The sequence below is a fragment of the Heptranchias perlo genome, chromosome 15 (assembly GCF_035084215.1).
Source record: "Heptranchias perlo isolate sHepPer1 chromosome 15, sHepPer1.hap1, whole genome shotgun sequence".
Taxonomy (NCBI): domain Eukaryota; kingdom Metazoa; phylum Chordata; class Chondrichthyes; order Hexanchiformes; family Hexanchidae; genus Heptranchias; species Heptranchias perlo.
The window spans coordinates 1,504,541-1,523,224 of record NC_090339.1 but is presented as its reverse complement, the minus strand read 5'-3'; positions in this window follow the sequence as shown (position 1 = coordinate 1,523,224).

Here is an 18,684-nt window from a genome sequence, read left to right as displayed (position 1 = left end):
CATATTCACAACACAGTATACATACAGTATACACATACGCACACAGTATACACACAGTGTACACATACACACCAGATACATATAAAGTTTGTACATGCACAGTATACACATACATACGCACACAATATACACAAACAGTATATACATACACATTATACACACAATATACACACACATACATAGTATATACACACAGCATTAACAGTATACACACAGTATACACACACACAGTATACACATTCACACACTCAGTGTATATACACACACACACATACAGTATACACACTTAGTAAGAACATAAGAAATAGGAGCAGGAGTAGGCCATATGGCCCCTCGAGCCTGCTCCTCCATTCAATCAGATTGTGGCTGATCTTTGACCTCAACTCCACTTTCCCGACTGATCCCCATATCCTTTGATTCCTTTTGAGTCCAAAAATCTATCGATCTCAATCTTGAATATATTGAACGACTCAGCATCCACAGCCCTCTGGGGTAGAGAATTCCAAATATTCACAACCCTCTGAGTGAAAAAAATTTTCCTCATCTCAGTCTTAAATGGCCGACCTCTTATCTTGAGACTATGACCCCGAGTACTGGATGCTCCAGCCAAGGGAAACGGCCTCTCAGCTTTTACCCTGTCAAGCCTGTCAGAATTATATACGTTTCACTGGGATCACCTCTCATTTTTCTAAACTCCAGAGAGTATAGGCCCATTCTACTCAATCTCTCCTCATAGGACAACTCTCTCATCCCAGGAATCAATCTAGTGAACCTTCGTTGCACTGCCTCTAAGGCAAGTATATCCTTCCTTAGATAAGGAGACCAAAACTGTACACAGTACTCCAGGTGAGGTCTCACCAAAGCCCTGTACAATTGTCGTAAGACTTCCTTACTCTTATACTCCAGCCCCCTTGCAATAAAGGCTAACATATCATTTGCCTTCCTAATTGCTTGCTGTACTTGCATGTTAACTTTCTGTAATTCGTGTACAAGGACACCCAAATCTCTCTGAACACCAACATTTCTTAGTCTCTCACCTTTTAAAAAATATTCTGTTTTTCTATTTTTCCTACAAAAGTGAATAACCTCACATTTCCCCACATTAAACTCCACCTTCTCACCCACTCATTGAACCTGTCTATATTCCTTTGCAGCCTTTTTGTGTCCTCCTCACAGCTTAATTTCCCACCTAGCTTTGTATCGTCAGCAAACTTGGATACATTACACTCTGTCCCTTCATCTAAGTCATTAATATAGATTGTAAATAGCTGAGGCCCAAGCACTGATCCTTACGGCACCCCACTAGTTACAGCCTGACAACCTGAGAATGACCCGTTTATCCCTACTCTCTGTTTTCTGTCCATTAACCAATCCTCTATCCATGTTAATATATTACCCCCAATCCCGTGAGCCCTTATCTTGTGCAACAACCTTTTATGTGGCACCTTATCGAATGCCTTTTGAAAATCCAAATATACGACATCCACTGGTTCCCCTCTATCTACCCGGCTAGTTACATCCTCAAAAAGACTCGAATACACACACAATAGACATACACAGTATGCACATACACACAGATTATATACACACAGTATACACAGACATACACCACACACGCACAGTGTACACATACACACACAATATATGCAAACAGAATACATTCAGACACACATATACAAACAAACACAGTATACACATACACATACAGACACACACACAGAGTACACCTTACTCACAGAATCATACCTAGCATTCAACATCTCATATCATAAATTGGATAGCCAGGTGGTGAAGGCTGGAATACTAGACCCTGGTCTTCAGTTGCTTCCAAGCCTTTATTCACCCAGCTCAACATTACACACCCTCCTACAATGGATACAATAGAGTCCCCAATTGATACACCACCTGAATACAATTAACACTAATTGATACAAATCACACGGATACAATTAACATCCCAGACTCCTCCATCTCCGTTCCTGTGGAGTCCTCAATATTGACTCCGGATCCCACGAGGTCTCATGGCATCAGGTCAAACATGGGCAAGGAAACCTCCTGCTGATTACCACCTACCGCCCTCTCTCAGCTGATGAATCAGTCCTCCTCCATGTTGGAGGAAGCACTGAGGGTAGCAATGGCACAAAATGTACTCTGGGTGGGGGACTTCAATGTCCATCACCAAGAGTGACTCAATAGCACCACTACTGACCGAGCTGCCCGAGTCCTGAAGGACATAGCTGCCAGACTGGGCCTGCGGCAGATGGTGAGAGAACCAACACGAGGGAAAAACCTACTCAACTCGTCCTCACCAATCCACCTGTCGCAGATGCATCTGTCCATGACAGTATTGGTAGGAGTGACCACCGTACAGTCATTGTAGAGACCAAGTCCCATCTTCACATTGAAGACACCATCCAACGTGTTGTGTGGCACTACCACCGTGCTAAATGGGATAGATTCAGAACAGATCGAGCAGCTCAAAACTGGGCATCCATGAGGCGCTGTGGGCCATCAGCAGCAGCAGAATTGTATTCCAGCACAATCTGTAACCTCATGGCCCGGCATATCCCTCACTCTACCATTACCAACAAGCCAGGGGATCAACCCTGGTTCAATGAGGAGTGTAGAAGAGCATGCTAGGAGCAGCACCAGGCGTACCTCAAAATGAGGTGCCAACCTGGTGAAGCTACAACTCAGGACTACATGCATGCTAAACAGCGGAAGCAACATGTTTTTTTTCATTCGTTCATGGGATGTGGGCGTCGCTGGCAAAGCCGGCATTTATTGCCCATTCCTAATTGCCCTTGAGAAGGTGGTGGTGAGCCGCCTTCTTGAACCACTGCAGTCCATGTGGTGACGGTTCTCCCACAGTGCTGTTAGGAAGGGAGTTCCAGGATTTTGACCCAGCGACGATGAAGGAACGGCGATATATTTCCAAGTTGGGATGGTGTGTGACTTGGAGGGGAACGTGCAGGTGGTGTTGTTCCCATGTGCCTGCTGCTCTTGTCCTTCTAGGTGGTAGAGGTCGCAGGTTTGGGAGGTGCTGTCGAAGAAGCCTTGGCGAGTTGCTGCAGTGCATCCTGTGGATGGTGCACACTGCAGCCACAGTGCGCCGGTGGTGAGGGGAGTGAATGTTTAGGGTGGTGGATGGGGTGACAATCAGGCGGGCTGCTTTGTCCTGGATGGTGTTGAGCTTCTTGAGTGTTTTTGGAGCTGCACGCATCCAAGCAAGTGGAGAGTATTCCATCACACTCCTGACTTGTGCCTTGTAGATGGTGGAAAGGCTTTGGGGAGTCAGGAGGTGAGTCACTCGCTGCAGAATACCCAGCCTTTGACCTGCTCTCGTAGCCACAGTATTTATGTGGCTGGTCCAGTTAAGTTTCTGGTCAATGGTGACCCCCCAGGATGTTGATGGTGGGGGATTCGGCGATGGTAATGCAATTGAATGTCAAGGGGAGGTGGTTAGACTCTCTCTTGTTGGAGATGGTCATTGCCTGGCACTTGTCTGGCACGAAAGTTACTTGCCACTTATCAGCCCAAGCCTGGATGTTGTCCACATCTTACTGCATGTGGGCACGGACTGCTTCATTATCTGAGGGGCTGTGAATGGAACTGAACACTGTGCAATCATCAGCGAACATCCCCATTTCTGACCTTATGATGGAGGGAAGGTTATTGATGAAGCACCCTAAACATTCACTCCCTTCACCACCGGTGCACCGTGGCTGCAGTGTGTACCATCCACAGGATGGTACACACTGCAGCCAAGGCTTCTTCGACAGCACCTCCCAAACCCGCGACCTCTACCACCTAGAAGGACAAGAGCAGCAGGCACATGGGAACACCACCACCTGCACGTTCCCCTCCAAGTCACACACCATCCCGACTTGGAAATATATCGCCGTTCCTTCATCGTCGCTGGGTCAAAATCCTGGAACTCCCTTCCTAACAGCACTGTGGGAGAACCGTCACCACACGGACTGCAGCGGTTCAAGAAGGCGGCTCACCACCACCTTCTCGAGGGCAATTAGGGATGGGCAATAAATGCCGGCCTTGCCAGCGACGCCCACATCCTGTGAACGAATAAAAAAAAAACACACGCTCACGCAGATAGTTAAGGTTTGGGCTAGAGTTAGGAGCCTCTGGTGAGAGCTCTGACAGCTTCGCTCTGATCTCAGACTGCTGCCATCATGGTTCTGGGGCCTAGCAACTCCTCAAGCTTTTAATCCACGAAGGAGAGCATTGATAGGGGGTAGCACTCCACTCCTTCACTCTGTTCTCACCCAGAGCAGAGGACATGTTGCATTGGCTCCATGGGAGAGGCTTGTACTGTCCTCTCTCAGGAGGGCAAAACATCTCTTCCCCTATCAACCTCTGACCTAATGCCTATATTGGCCCACACAGCCAGCCGGGCCAGACTGCCCTTGCCCAAGCTGAGAGGCTGCAGTCTGTGGTCGGCCCCTCAAGGCCCAGAGCTGCTCCAGGCCGTCCACCATGGCTATAGAGTGGTCTCACTGAATGGTTAGCAGCCTCCCACCTCCCAAACTCCTGCAATGGGGGAAGCACCTGATAGGAGCATTGGAATAGGTCAATGAGCACAGAGGGTATGCACTAAGCATCTGCACTAAGGTGATTTCATTTCAAAATTAAGAGAACAAACATTTGTTGAATCCAGAATGTACAAAATGTTCAGTAAAGAGGTTTTTTTTTGTATTCAGGCTGGTCTTCATACTCTTAGTTATGTAAGAGGAAGACCAATGAGGTGATAGCGTTTGAGGCCGTTCAGAGGGTGGGTGGAAGGATAGGCCAGATGTTCAGAGGGTGGGTGGAAGGATAGGCCAGATGTTCAGAGGGTGGGTGGAAGGATAGGCCAGATGTTCAGAGGGTGGGTGGAAGGATAGGCCAGATGTTCAGAGGGTGGGTGGAAGGATAGGCCAGATGTTCAGAGGGTGGGTGGAAGGATAGGCCAGATGTTCAGAGGGTGGGTGGAAGGATAGGCCAGATGTTCAGAGGGTGGGTGGAAGGATAGGCCAGATGTTCAGAGGGTGGGTGGAAGGATAGGCCAGATGTTCAGAGGGTGGGTGGAAGGATAGGCCAGATGTTCAGAGGGTGGGTGGAAGGATAGGCCAGATGTTCAGAGGGTGGGTGGAAGGATAGGCCAGATGTTCAGAGGGTGGGTGGAAGGATAGGCCAGATGTTCAGAGGGTGGGTGGAAGGATAGGCCAGATGTTCAGAGGGTGGGTGGAAGGATAGGCCAGATGTTCAGAGGGTGGGTGGAAGGATAGGCCAGATGTTCAGAGGGTGGGTGGAAGGATAGGCCAGATGTTCAGAGGGTGGGTGGAAGGATAGGCCAGATGTTCAGAGGGTGGGTGGAAGGATAGGCCAGATGTTCAGAGGGTGGGTGGAAGGATAGGCCAGATGTTCAGAGGGTGGGTGGAAGGATAGGCCAGATGTTCAGAGGGTGGGTGGAAGGATAGGCCAGATGTTCAGAGGGTGGGTGGAAGGATAGGCCAGATGTTCAGAGGGTGGGTGGAAGAATAGGCCAGATGTTCAGAGGGTGGGTGGAAGGATAGGCCAGATGTTCAGAGGGTGGGTGGAAGGATAGGCCAGTTGTTCAGAGGGTGGGTGGAAGGATAGGCCAGATGTTCAGAGGGTGGGTGGAAGGATAGGCCAGATGTTCAGAGGGTGGGTGGAAGGATAGGCCAGATGTTCAGAGGGTGGGTGGAAGGATAGGCCAGATGTTCAGAGGGTGGGTGGAAGGATAGGCCAGATGTTCAGAGGGTGGGTGGAAGGATAGGCCAGATGTTCAGAGGGTGGGTGGAAGGATAGGCCAGATGTTCAGAGGGTGGGTGGAAGGATAGGCCAGATGTTCAGAGGGTGGGTGGAAGGATAGGCCAGATGTTCAGAGGGTGGGTGGAAGGATAGGCCAGATGTTCAGAGGGTGGGTGGAAGAATAGGCCAGATGTTCAGAGGGTGGGTGGAAGGATAGGCCAGATGTTCAGAGGGTGGGTGGAAGGATAGGCCAGATGTTCAGAGGGTGGGTGGAAGGATAGGCCAGATGTTCAGAGGGTGGGTGGAAGGATAGGCCAGATGTTCAGAGGGTGGGTGGAAGGATAGGCCAGATGTTCAGAGGGTGGGTGGAAGGATAGGCCAGATGTTCAGAGGGTGGGTGGAAGAATAGGCCAGATGTTCAGAGGGTGGGTGGAAGGATAGGCCAGATGTTCAGAGGGTGGGTGGAAGGATAGGCCAGATGTTCAGAGGGTGGGTGGAAGGATAGGCCAGATGTTCAGAGGGTGGGTGGAAGGATAGGCCAGATGTTCAGTGGGACTGTTGGAGAAGTAAGGCACTGCTCAAGAGAAGCTCTCTCCAATGATTTGTTGCCTACAGCTCTGGCAGCTGACAGCACTGTCGAGTATTGGTTTTCCTCATCATCCACTGCTTCCTTGCCCTGTTCATCATCTTCATCTTCTCCACTTGTTCCTCCTGTGGCAGCTGCAAGGCTTGGCCCCTCTTAATGGGATAATTGTGGAGCATGAAGCAAACCACGTCAAATCTGGAGACTCGCTCGGACTGCAGTGTAGGACTAATCGAGATAGGTCCAGGCACCGGAACCTTCGTTTGTGCAATGAGTGTTCTAGTTCTTGTGTGGCTCTCATTGGCCCAGGTTCCTTACAGGAGTCGTGAGCCGGGTGTAGAGGGGATATCCCCTGTCTCCAAGGAGCCAGCCTGAAACCTACTGGTCTGGGTGGAAGATAGTGGGGATTGAGGACTGGCATAGTATGAAGGCATCATGACCACTGCCAGGATATCGGGCATAGACCTGGCGCTGCTGCTGGACACAGACCGGTTGAACATTGAGGGAGTGGAACCCCTTCCTGCTATAAAAGATGCCTGGTTCCTGACAGGGACAACGCAGGACAGTGGTGGGATTCTTCTTGGTGGCAGGAATCCCACCCGGAGGCACCGTGTACAGGGAAAGCACAATGACCCAGGAAAATGGGTCAGTGGGGTGCAGATATAGATGGTGGGGCTGTAGTCCCACCTTCCAGAAGTTCACAAACAGTGTCATAACGCAGTCTCATTCAACTAAAGAGTTCAAGACCGAGATGGATAGATTTTTGTTGGGTAAGGGATATGCAGCAAAGGTGGTAAATGGTGCTGAGGTACAGATCAACCGTGATCTAATTAAATGGCGGAGAAGGCTCGAGGTGCTGAATGGGCCTCCTCCTGTTCCTGTGTAACAGGCTCGAGGGGCTGAATGGCCTCCTCCTGTTCCTGTGTAACAGGTTCGAGGGGCTGAATGGCCTCCTCCTGTTCCTGTGTAACAGGTTCGAGGGGCTGAATGGGCCTCCTCCTGATCCTGTGTAACAGACTCGAGGGGCTGAATGGGCCCCCTCCTGATCCTGTGTAACAGACTCGAGGGGCTGAATGGCCTCCTCCTGTTCCTGTGTAACAGGTTCGAGGGGCTGAATGGCCTCCTCCTGTTCCTGTGTAACAGGTTCGAGGGGCTGAATGGCCTCCTCCTGTTCCTGTGTAACAGGCTCGAGGGGCTGAATGGCCTCCTCCTGTTCCTGTGTAACAGGTTCGAGGGGCTGAATGGCCTCCTCCTGTTCCTGTGTAACAGGCTCGAGGGGCTGAATGGCCTCCTCCTGTTCCTGTGTAACAGGCTCGAGGGGCTGAATGGCCTCCGCCTGTTCCTATGTAACAGACTCGAGGGGCTGAATGGCCTCCTCCTGTTCCTCTGTTCCTATGAAAGTTTGCACAATGTTCCTTTAAGAAAACCCTGTATATCTTTATTAATTATAAATAAGGACAGCAAAGAATCAGTCACCGTGAAACTGCATCAATATGGCATTTCTATTTGTCTATTTTCTACATATTACGTTTTATGAAGCTGTAATCACAGTTACACATTCGTTTGTCATAAAATGTCATTAATTATTAATGTTTGTATAAGGAGGTTTGAAGAGGGAACATTTTGTTCAAAAGATTAATTACAAAAAAACTCACTCAGCAAAATGTAAAGTAACGCTGTGCGATATGAGTCTCGGCACAATTTTCTGATTAAATAAATATTCAGATGGAAACTGTATCAGAATTGAGTGGGAAGACACTGGTTGAGGTCAATTGATTAAAGGAGCAGGCGACAGGGGACAGGTACTGCACATTCAAACAGCTCAAAATCCTGGAACTCCCTTCCTAACAGCACTGTGGGAGAACCTTCACCACACGGACTGCAGCGGTTCAAGAAGGCGGCTCACCACCACCTTCTCAAGGGCAATTAGGGATGGGCAATAAATGCCGGCCTCGCCAGCGACGCCCACATCCCATGAATGAATAAAAAGACTGCACGCAGGTCATTACATAGAATTTAAAGCACAGAAAGAGGCCAATCAGAAACCTTACTTCATCTCACCCAATCAACATATCTAAAGGCCCTCTGACAGTGCAGCACTCCCTCAGTACTGCACTGAGTGGCAGCCTGGATTATGGGCTGAAGTCTCCAGAGTGGGACTTGAACCCACGACCTTTTGATGGGGAGGCGAGAGAGAGAGAGAGTGTGCTGCCCACTGAGCCACAGCCAGTTTCCACTTTGGACCTGGTTCCAGACTGGCACAGTGCCAGGAGGCAAATGCTGCAGGAGGCTAAGTTCTGCAGTCAGTTAGAACAAAGACCTGGGTTCAAATCAAGGACAGATGGATAGGGTGGAGGGCTGTTCTCTCTGATGGGAGACGCGATGGGTTAAATACAGGGCATTTTTCAGTCCTGGGACTTTAGTTCAAATCGATCCCAGACTGTCAGGACGAGAGTTTTCTATGTCAGCCTTGGCTCAGTGGGAGCACTCTCTCTCTCTCTCTCTCTCGTGTCTCTGAGTCAGAAAGTTGTGGGTTCAACTCCCACTCCAGAGACTTGAACCCATAATCCAGGCTGACACTGCAGTGCAGTGCGGAGGTAGTGCTGCACTGTCGGAGGGTCAGTACTGAGGGAGCGCCGCACTGTCGGAGGGTCAGTACTGAGGGAGCGCCGCACTGTCGGAGGGTCAGTACTGAGGGAGCGCCGCACTGTCGGAGGGTCAGTACTGAGGGAGCGCCGCACTGTCGGAGGGTCAGTACTGATGGAGCGCCGCACTGTCGGAGGGTCAGTACTGAGGGAGTGCTGCACTGTCGGAGGTGCTGTCTTTCAGATGAGAAGTTGGTGGGTTGGTTTGATGATGGTGTGGAGTGTACATGGGCTGTGGAAGGAGATTAAATGCATGTGTAGAGTCAGGAACACTCCTTCCTTGGCTGTAATCATCTTTACATCAGCCAATGGGGTGGGGGTGGGTTTAAAGGCTCCCACAACCCATACGATGAGGGAGGGCCACCCACCAGACTTGAGAATCCTGCTGAATGTCAACCCAGGATTCAGAGCCGGTAAACTGGTCCCCGCTCCCCGGGACCGTCTGGAGCTCCGGTCCCCGCTCCCCGGGACCGTCTGGAGCTCCGGTCCCCGCTCCCCGGGACCGTCTGGAGCTCCGGTCTCCGCTCCCCGGGACCGTCTGGAGCTCCGGTCTCCGCTCCCCGGGACCGTCTGGAGCTCCGGTCCCCGCTCCCCGGGACCGTCTGGAGCTCCGGTCTCCGCTCCCCGGGATTGTCTGGAGCTCCGGTCCCCGCTCCCCGGGACCGTCTGGAGCTCCGGTCCCCGCTCCCCGGGACCGTCTGGAGCTCCGGTCCCCGCTCCCCGGGACCGTCTGGAGCTCCGGTCTCCGCTCCCCGGGACCGTCTGGAGCTCCGGTCCCCGCTCCCCGGGACCGTCTGGAGCTCCGGTCTCCGCTCCCCGGGACCGTCTGGAGCTCCGGTCCCCGCTCCCCGGGACCGTCTGGAGCTCCGGTCCCCGCTCCCCGGGATTGTCTGGAGCTCCGGTCTCCGCTCCCCGGGACCGTCTGGAGCTCCGGTCCCTGCTCCCCGGGACCGTCTGGAGCTCCGGTCTCCGCTCCCCGGGACCGTCTGGAGCTCCGGTCCCCGCTCCCCGGGACCGTCTGGAGCTCCGGTCTCCGCTCCCCGGGATTGTCTGGAGCTCCGGTCCCCGCTCCCCGGGACCGTCTGGAGCTCCGGTCCCCGCTCCCCGGGACCGTCTGGAGCTCCGGTCTCCGCTCCCCGGGACCGTCTGGAGCTCCGGTCTCCGCTCCCCGGGACCGTCTGGAGCTCCGGTCCCCGCTCCCCGGGACCGTCTGGAGCTCCGGTCCCCGCTCCCCGGGACCGTCTGGAGCTCCGGTCCCCGCTCCCCGGGACCGTCTGGAGCTCCGGTCTCCGCTCCCCGGGACCGTCTGGAGCTCTGGTCCCCGCTCCCCGGGACCGTCTGGAGCTCCGGTCTCCGCTCCCCGGGACCGTCTGGAGCTCCGGTCCCCGCTCCCCGGGACCGTCTGGAGCTCCGGTCTCCGCTCCCCGGGATTGTCTGGAGCTCCGGTCCCCGCTCCCCGGGACCGTCTGGAGCTCCGGTCCCCGCTCCCCGGGACCGTCTGGAGCTCCGGTCCCCGCTCCCCGGGACCGTCTGGAGCTCCGGTCTCTGCTCCCCGGGACCGTCTGGAGCTCCGGTCTCCGCTCCCCGGGACCGTCTGGAGCTCCGGTCCCCGCTCCCCGGGACCGTCTGGAGCTCCGGTCTCCGCTCCCCGGGATTGTCTGGAGCTCCGGTCTCCGCTCCCCGGGACCGTCTGGAGCTCCGGTCCCTGCTCCCCGGGACCGTCTGGAGCTCCGGTCTCCGCTCCCCGGGACCGTCTGGAGCTCCGGTCTCCGCTCCCCGGGATTGTCTGGAGCTCCGGTCCCCGCTCCCCGGGACCGTCTGGAGCTCCGGTCCCCGCTCCCCGGGACCGTCTGGAGCTCCGGTCCCCGCTCCCCGGGACTGTCTGGAGCTCCGGTCCCCGCTCCCCGGGACCGTCTGGAGCTCCGGTCCCCACTCCCCGGGACCGTCTGGAGCTCCGGTCCCCGCTCCCCGGTACAGTCTGGAGCTCCGGTCCCCGCTCCCCGGGACCGTCTGGAGCTCCGGTCCCCGCTCCCCGGGACCGTCTGGAGCTCCGGTCCCCGCTCCCCGGGACCGTCTGGAGCTCCGGTCCCCGCTCCCCGGGACCGTCTGGAGCTCCGGTCCCCGCTCCCCGGGACCGTCTGGAGCTCCGGTCCCCGCTCCCCGGGACTGTCTGGAGCTCCGGTCCCCGCTCCCCGGTACAGTCTGGAGCTCCGGTCTCCGCTCCCCGGTACAGTCTGGAGCTCCGGTCTCCGCTCCCCGGTACAGTCTGGAGCTCCGGTCTCCGCTCCCCGGTACAGTCTGGAGCTCCGATCTCCGCTCCCCGGGACTATCTGGAGCTCCGATTTCCGCTCCCCGGGACCGTCTGGAGCTCCGGTCTCCACTGCCTGGAGCTCCGGTCCCCGCTCGCCGGGACCGTCTGGAGCTCCGGTCTCCGCTCCCCGGTACAGTCTGGAGCTCCGGTCTCCGCTCCCCGGTACAGTCTGGAGCTCCGATCTCCGCTCCCCGGGACTATCTGGAGCTCCGATCTCCGCTCCCCGGGACCGTCTGGAGCTCCGGTCTCCACTGCCTGGAGCTCCGGTCCCCGCTCGCCGGGACCGTCTGGAGCTCCGGTCCCCGCTCCCCGGGACCGTCTGGAGCTCCGGTCTCCGCTCCCCGGGATTGTCTGGAGCTCCGGTCCCCGCTCCCTGGGATTGTCTGGAGCTCCAGTCCCCGCTCCCCGGGACCGTCTGGAGCTCCGGTCCCCGCTCCCCGGGATTGTCTGGAGTGGGGTTTGAACCCTGCACCTTCTGACTCTGAGGCGGGAATGTTACCACTGAACCAAAGGCCGGCTCCTATTGTTCGGAAACTTGGGGAGCAAGTAAGATTGGTCAAACGTTCAGTTAACAGGAAAGAAGGACAGCAGCTTACCATCTCTCAGCAACATCTCCGAGTGCTCCACATACAAGAAGGAAAAGAAAGAAAGACTTGTATTTCTACAGTGCCTTTCACCACCTCAGGACGTCCCAAAGCGCTTCACAGTCAATGAGGTATTTTTGAAGTGTGGTCACTGTTGTAATGTAGGAAACGTGGCAGCAAATTTGCGCACAGCAAGATCCCACAAACATCAATGTGATAATGATCAGATAATCTGTTTTAGTGAGGTTGATTGAGGGATAAATATTGTCCTCAGGACACCGGGGAGACCTCCCCTGCTCTTCTTCTAATAGTGCCGTGCGATCTTTTCCATCCACCTGAGAGGGCAGACTGTAAGGAAATCTAGGTTTAGAAGGGAGCTTCGAAGGGTTTAGACTGAAAAGAGTTGAATAACTAAAGCTTCTGTTGGAACTGCTGTTCTGTAAAATAAAGTGCTCTTTGACCAAAATGCTGTGTGATGGATAGCTAGGGGTTAACAGTGATGAGGAAAGCTGCGATATCCTAAACGTGAGTGTCCGAGGTCAAGCAAGAGAAACCACTGATAAGCCTGTCTAAACAGACAAGCCTGAATGGGTCTGTAAAACACAAACTCCCCAGAATTAGGGAAACTCTCTGGGAGCAGTGCTGAGGTATATCCTGTTATATCTTGTTGGTCACCGGGAGAACGATACTGAGACTGGAAGCTGTCGACAAAGATGTTTTATTAGTCGGAGCCATGTGTACTGGGGTGGTTTTGCGAAACGTTCATCATGAGCCAAGGAAACGGGGGAAGGAAGTGGGTGTGAGATAACGCAGGGATCACCACTGTTCAGGGTATAAGGAGGCAACTCTGAATCACTCAGGGTAGAGACAGACAAAGGGACTAGAAGGGGAGAGTCCCACACAACCCGAGAAGGAGATCCAGGATTGCAGTGGAGTTACGATCGCTACCCAAAAGCCAACCGGATAATATCATTCTTTGTCTTTTGTAAATTATCATTTAAATATATTGCATCTTGCACTTGCTCAGGTAAAGATCACTTCCATAATCAATATTAGGGTCGAACAATTGATTAAGTCAAGTAAAATTGGCAACAATTTTGGTTTAACATCCGGCATGGACCTGTTGGGCCGAATGGCCTGTTTCTGTGCAGTACTTTCTTTGTTTCTTCCCAAAGATGGTACCTCCGACAGTACTTTGAAGTATTTTGGAGTACAAGGAATTACTTTGAAGTATGAAAGGCCAACGTGAAGGATCACTTTGTGCATAACAAGCTCCCACAAATGAGAATGATGGGGGTGATCTGTTTTTGGTGGTGTTGGTTGAGGGGGGAATGTTGGGCCATGACATGGGGAGGACTCTCTTGCTCCTTTCCTTGGGCAACTGTGTTTTCCTGCAGCCCTTGGATTTGAGACAAGTACCTTAGGGCAATGTATTCTCCGAAAGTAGCTGTAATAATCTTCCAACCTTGTGTTTCATTTTTATTGTCATTTTGCAGGCTTCTTTGGGCCAGATGCCACCTTAAAAAAATATCGGTGATCTCAACATTGAGGTGATAGTTTATGGTCTTATTTTATGAATTATTGGTATGACCGCACTCATAATACTGTGTACAGTTCCAGTCACCACAATACAGGAAGGATACTGCAACTATTGAAAAGATACAGGAGAGAGCAACCAGAATGATTGAGGGGATGGAGGGATTGGATTATGAGGAATGAATAGAATCATAGAAAAGGCACAGAAGGAGGCCATTCAGCCCATCGTGTCCCCGCCGGCTGAGAAATGAGCCACCCAGCCTAATGCCACTTTCCCGCATTTGGTCCGTAGCCCTGTAGGTCACGGCTCTTCAGGTGCACATCCAGGGATTTTTTAAATGGGTTGAGGGTTTCTGCCTCTCCCACCCTCTCAGGCAGTGAGTTCCAGACCCCCACCACCCTCTGGGTGAAAAAAATATCACCTCAGCTCCCCTCTAATCCTTCTACCGATCACTTTAAATCTATGCCCCCTGGTCACTGACCCCTCCGCTAAGGGAAATAGGTCCTTCCTATCTACTCTATCTAATTTTATACACCTCAATAAAATCACCCCTCAGCCTCCTCTGTTCCAAAGAGAACAACCCCAGCCTATCCAATCTTTCCCCATAGCTAAAATTCTCCAGTCCTGGCAACATCCTCATAAATCTCCTCTGTACCCTCTCTAGTGCAATCACATCTTTCCTGTAATGTGGTGACCAGAACTGTGCGCAGTACTCAAGCTGTGGTCTGACTAGTGTTTTATAGAGTTCCAGCATAACCTCCCTGCTCTAATATTCTATTGTAAACAATTTTACAACACCAAGTTATAGTCCAACGATTTTATTTTTAATCCCACAAGCTTTCGGGGGCTTTCCCCTTCCTCAGGCGGTGTGGAAGTTATATTCTATGCCTTGGCTAATAAAGGAAAGTATCCCGTATGCCTTCTTAACCACCTTATTTACCTGACCTGCTACCTTCAGGGATCTGTGGACATGCACTCCAAGGTCCCTCACTTACTCCACACCTCTCAGTATCCTCCCATTTATTGTGTACTCCCTTGCCTTGTTTGCCCTCCCCAAATGCATTACCTCACACTTCTCCAGACTGAATTCCATTTGTCACTTTTCTGCCTGCAGTCTACAGCTTTCCTCCTCACCATCAACCATAGGGCCTATCTTCGTGTCATCCGCAAATTTCTTAATCATGCCCCCTATGTTTAAGTCCAAATCGTTAATGTATACCACAAAAAGTAAGGGACCTAGTACCAAGCCCAGCAGCACCCCACTGGAAACAGCCTTCCAGTCACAAAAACACCCGTCGACCATTTCCCTTTGCTTCCTGCCACTGAGCCAATTTTGGATCCAATTTGCCACATTCCCTTGGATCCCATGGGCTTTTACTTTTTTGACCAATCTGCCATGTGGGACCTTGTCGAAAGCCTTGCTAAAGTCCATGTAGACGACATCATTGATCCTCCTTGTCACCTCCTCGAAAAATTCAACCAAGTTAGTCAGACACGACCTTCCCTTAACAAATCCGTGCTGACTCTCCTTGATTAACCAATACTTTTCCAAGTGACAGTTTATGCTGTCCCTCAGAATTGATTCCAATAATTTGCCCACCACTGAGGTTAGGCTGACTGGCCTGTAATTACTCAGTCTATCCTTCGCTCCCTTTTTAAATAATGGTACAACGTTAGCAGTCCTCCAATCCTCCGGCACTACGTCTGTATCCAGTGAAGTTTGGAAAATGATTGTTAAAGCCTCTGCTATTTCCTCCCTGGCTTCTTTTAACAGCCTGGGATACATTTCATCCGGCCCTGGTGATTTATCCACTTTCAAAGATACTAATCCCCTTAATACTTCCTCTCTCACTATGTTTATTCCATCCAATATTTCACACTTCTCCTCCTTAACTTCAATCTCTGCATCGTCCCCCTCTTTTGTGAAGACAGATTCAAAGTATTCATTAAGAACCATACTCACATCTTCCACCTCCACACATAGTTTACCTTTTTGGTCTCTAATAGGCCCTACTCTTTCCTTAGTTGTCCTCTTGCTCTTAATGTATTTATAAAACATCTTTGGGTTTTCTTTGATTTTACCTGCTAATATTTTTTCATGCCCTCTCTTTGCTTTCCTAATTTCCTTTATAATTTCACCCCTGCACTTTCTATACTCCTCTAGGCTTTCTGCAGTATTGAGTTCTTGGTGTCTGACATAAGCTTCCTTTCTCTGCCTTATCTTACCCTGTGTTTTTTTTTTATTCGTTCACGGGATGTGAGCGTCGCTGGCGAGGCCGGCATTTATTGCCCATCCCTAATTGCCCTCGAGAAGGTGGTGGTGAGCCGCCTTCTTGAACCGCTGCAGTCCGTGTGGTGACGGTTCTCCCACAGTGCTGTTAGGAAGGGAGTTCCAGGATTTTGACCCAGTGACGATGAAGGAACGGCGATATATTTCCAAGTCGGGATGGTGTGTGACTTGGAGGGGAACGTGCAGGTGGTGTTGTTCCCATGCGCCTGCTGCCCTTGTCCTTCTAGGTGGTGGAGGTCGCGGGTTTGGGAGGTGCTGTCGAAGAAGCCTTGGCGAGTTGCTGCAGTGCATCCTGTGGATGGTAGACACTGCAGCCACAGTGCGCCGGTGGTGAAGGGAGTGAATGTTTAGGGTGATGGATGGGGTGCCAATCAAGCGGGCTGCTTTGTCCTGGATGCTGTCGAGCTCCTTGAGTGTTGTTGGAGCTGCACTCATCCAGGCAAGTGGAGAGTATTCCATCACACTCCTGACTTGTGCCTTGTAGATGGTGGAAAGGCTTTGGGGAGTCAGGAGGTGAGTCACTCGCCGCAGAACACCCAGCCTCTGACTTGCTCTCGTAGCCACAGTATTTATATGGCTGGTCCAGTTAAGTTACTGGTCAATGGTGACCCCCAGGATGTTGATGGTGGGGGATTCGGCGATGGTAATGCCGTTGAATGTCAAGGGGAGGTGGTTAGACTCTCTCTTGTTGGAGATGGTCATTGCCTGGCACTTATCTGGCACGAATGTTACTTGCCACTTATGAGCCCAAGCCTGGATGTTGTCCAGGTCTTGCTGCATGCGGGCTCGGACTGCTTCATTATCTGAGGGGTTGCGAATGGAACTGAACACTGTGCAATCATCAGCGAACATCCCCATTTCTGACCTTATGATGGAGGGAAGGTCATTGATGAAGCAGCTGAAGATGGTTGGGCCTAGGACACTGCCCTGAGGAGCTCCTGCAGCAATGCCCTGGGGCTGAGATGATTGGCCTCCAACAACCACTACCATCTTCCTTTGTGCTAGGTATGACTCCAGCCACTGGAGAGTTTTCCCCCTGATTCACATGGACTTCAATTTTACTAGGGCTCCTTGGTGCCACACTCGGTCAAATGCTGCCTTGATGTCAAGGGCAGTCACTCTCCCCTTGTTATCCAGGGGGCTCTAGATTTGGCAGTCCCACCCTTTTTCTTTGTGGGAACATGTTTACTCTGAACCCCTTGAATCTCCCCCTTGAATGCTTCCCACTGCTCTGACACTGATTTACCTTCAAGTCGCTGTTTCCAGTCCACTTTTGCTAAATCACTTCTCTGTTTAGTAAAATTGGCCTTTCCCCAATTGAAAACTTTAACTCCTGTTTTATCTTTGTCCTTTTCCATAACTATGCTAAAACTAACTGCATTATGATCACTATCACCAAAATGCTCTCCCACTGATACTCCATCCACCTGCCCCTCTTCATTTCTGAGAACTAAATCCAGAACTGCCCCCCCTCTCTTGTTGGGCTTGCTACGCACTGGCTAAAAAAGTTCTCCTGAATGCAGTTTAAGAATTCTGCACCCTCTATACCTTTCACACTGTTTGTATCCCGGTTAATATTCGGGTAGTTGAAATCCCCTACTATTACTGCCCTATTGTTTTTGCACTTCTCAGAAATTAGCCTCCATATTTGCTCCTCTATCTCCCTCTGACTGTTTGGGGGTCTATAGTACACTCCCAGCAATGTGGCTGCCCCTTTTTTGTCCTTTAGCTCAACCCATAGGGACTCATTTGATGCTCCTTCTAAAATATCATCCCTCCTCACAACTGTAATTGTTTCTTTAACCAAAATTGCCAACCCCCCTCCTTTTTTATCCCCCTCTCTATCGCGTCTGAAAACCCTGTAGCCAGGGACGTTGAGCTGCCATTCCTGCCCCTCTTTTAGCCATGTTTCTGTAATAGTTATGATATCGTACTGCCCCGTGTCTATCTGTCAGCTCATCCGCCTTATTTACATTTACACTCCTTGCATTGAGGTAAATGCCAAACTCCTCTGTTTTTTATTTTCTAACCTTCGTTCCCTTTTCCTTCCAGACTCACTCACTAATTTTCTGCCTTCCATTTCCAGTTCTGACTTTATCCCATCTGAATCCACACTCAGCTTCCCATCCCCCTGCCAAGTTAGTTTAAAGCCTCCCCGACAGCACTAGAAAACCTCCCTGCAAGGACATTGGTCCCGGCCCTGTTGAGTTGTAACCTGTCCCGCTTGTACAGGTCCCACCTCCCCCAGAACCGGTCCCAATGCCCCAGGAATCTAAAGCCCTCCCCCTTGTACCACCTCTGCAGCCACGCATTCACCTCCTATTTCTATACTCCTGTTTCTACCTCTCTATCTCTGTTTTTTTTTGTTTGTTGTTTTTTTTTGGTGATTTGTATATTCTGTGAGACCTGGCAGGTAACACCTGTCTGTCTGCACACTGATTGCCTTGGCAACGGGCAGTTGAAAAAACTGTCTGTACTCACCAAGCATTGTTCTGTGAATTATAAATGCGATTTCATTTCGAGGTTTTCATTTTCACATCGTACACCTGACGAAGGAGGAAGCCTCCGAAAGCTTGTGAATTTAAAATAAAATTGCTGGACTATAACTTGGTGTTGTAAAATTGTTTACAATTGTCAACCCCAGTCCATCACCGGCATCTCCACATCATGACTACCATCGACACCACAAACTGCCGGCTCACAGTGGAAAGGATATCCATGAAGATTGCGCATTTAGACACAGACATCAAGTTTTTACAGAGCTGCAAGAAAGCAGACAAGATCCCGAAAGGACTCCAGATCACGAACCCACTCAAGTCCACATACAACTCGGATTACGCTGAGAGACTCTGCCGCCGTACCTCTCGCACACTCCGCAACCATCTCGTACACCAACTCTACAGCAGACGCCACAACCTCGAAACTAAGATAGAGTCCATACTCTCAACCTGTACTCAGGACA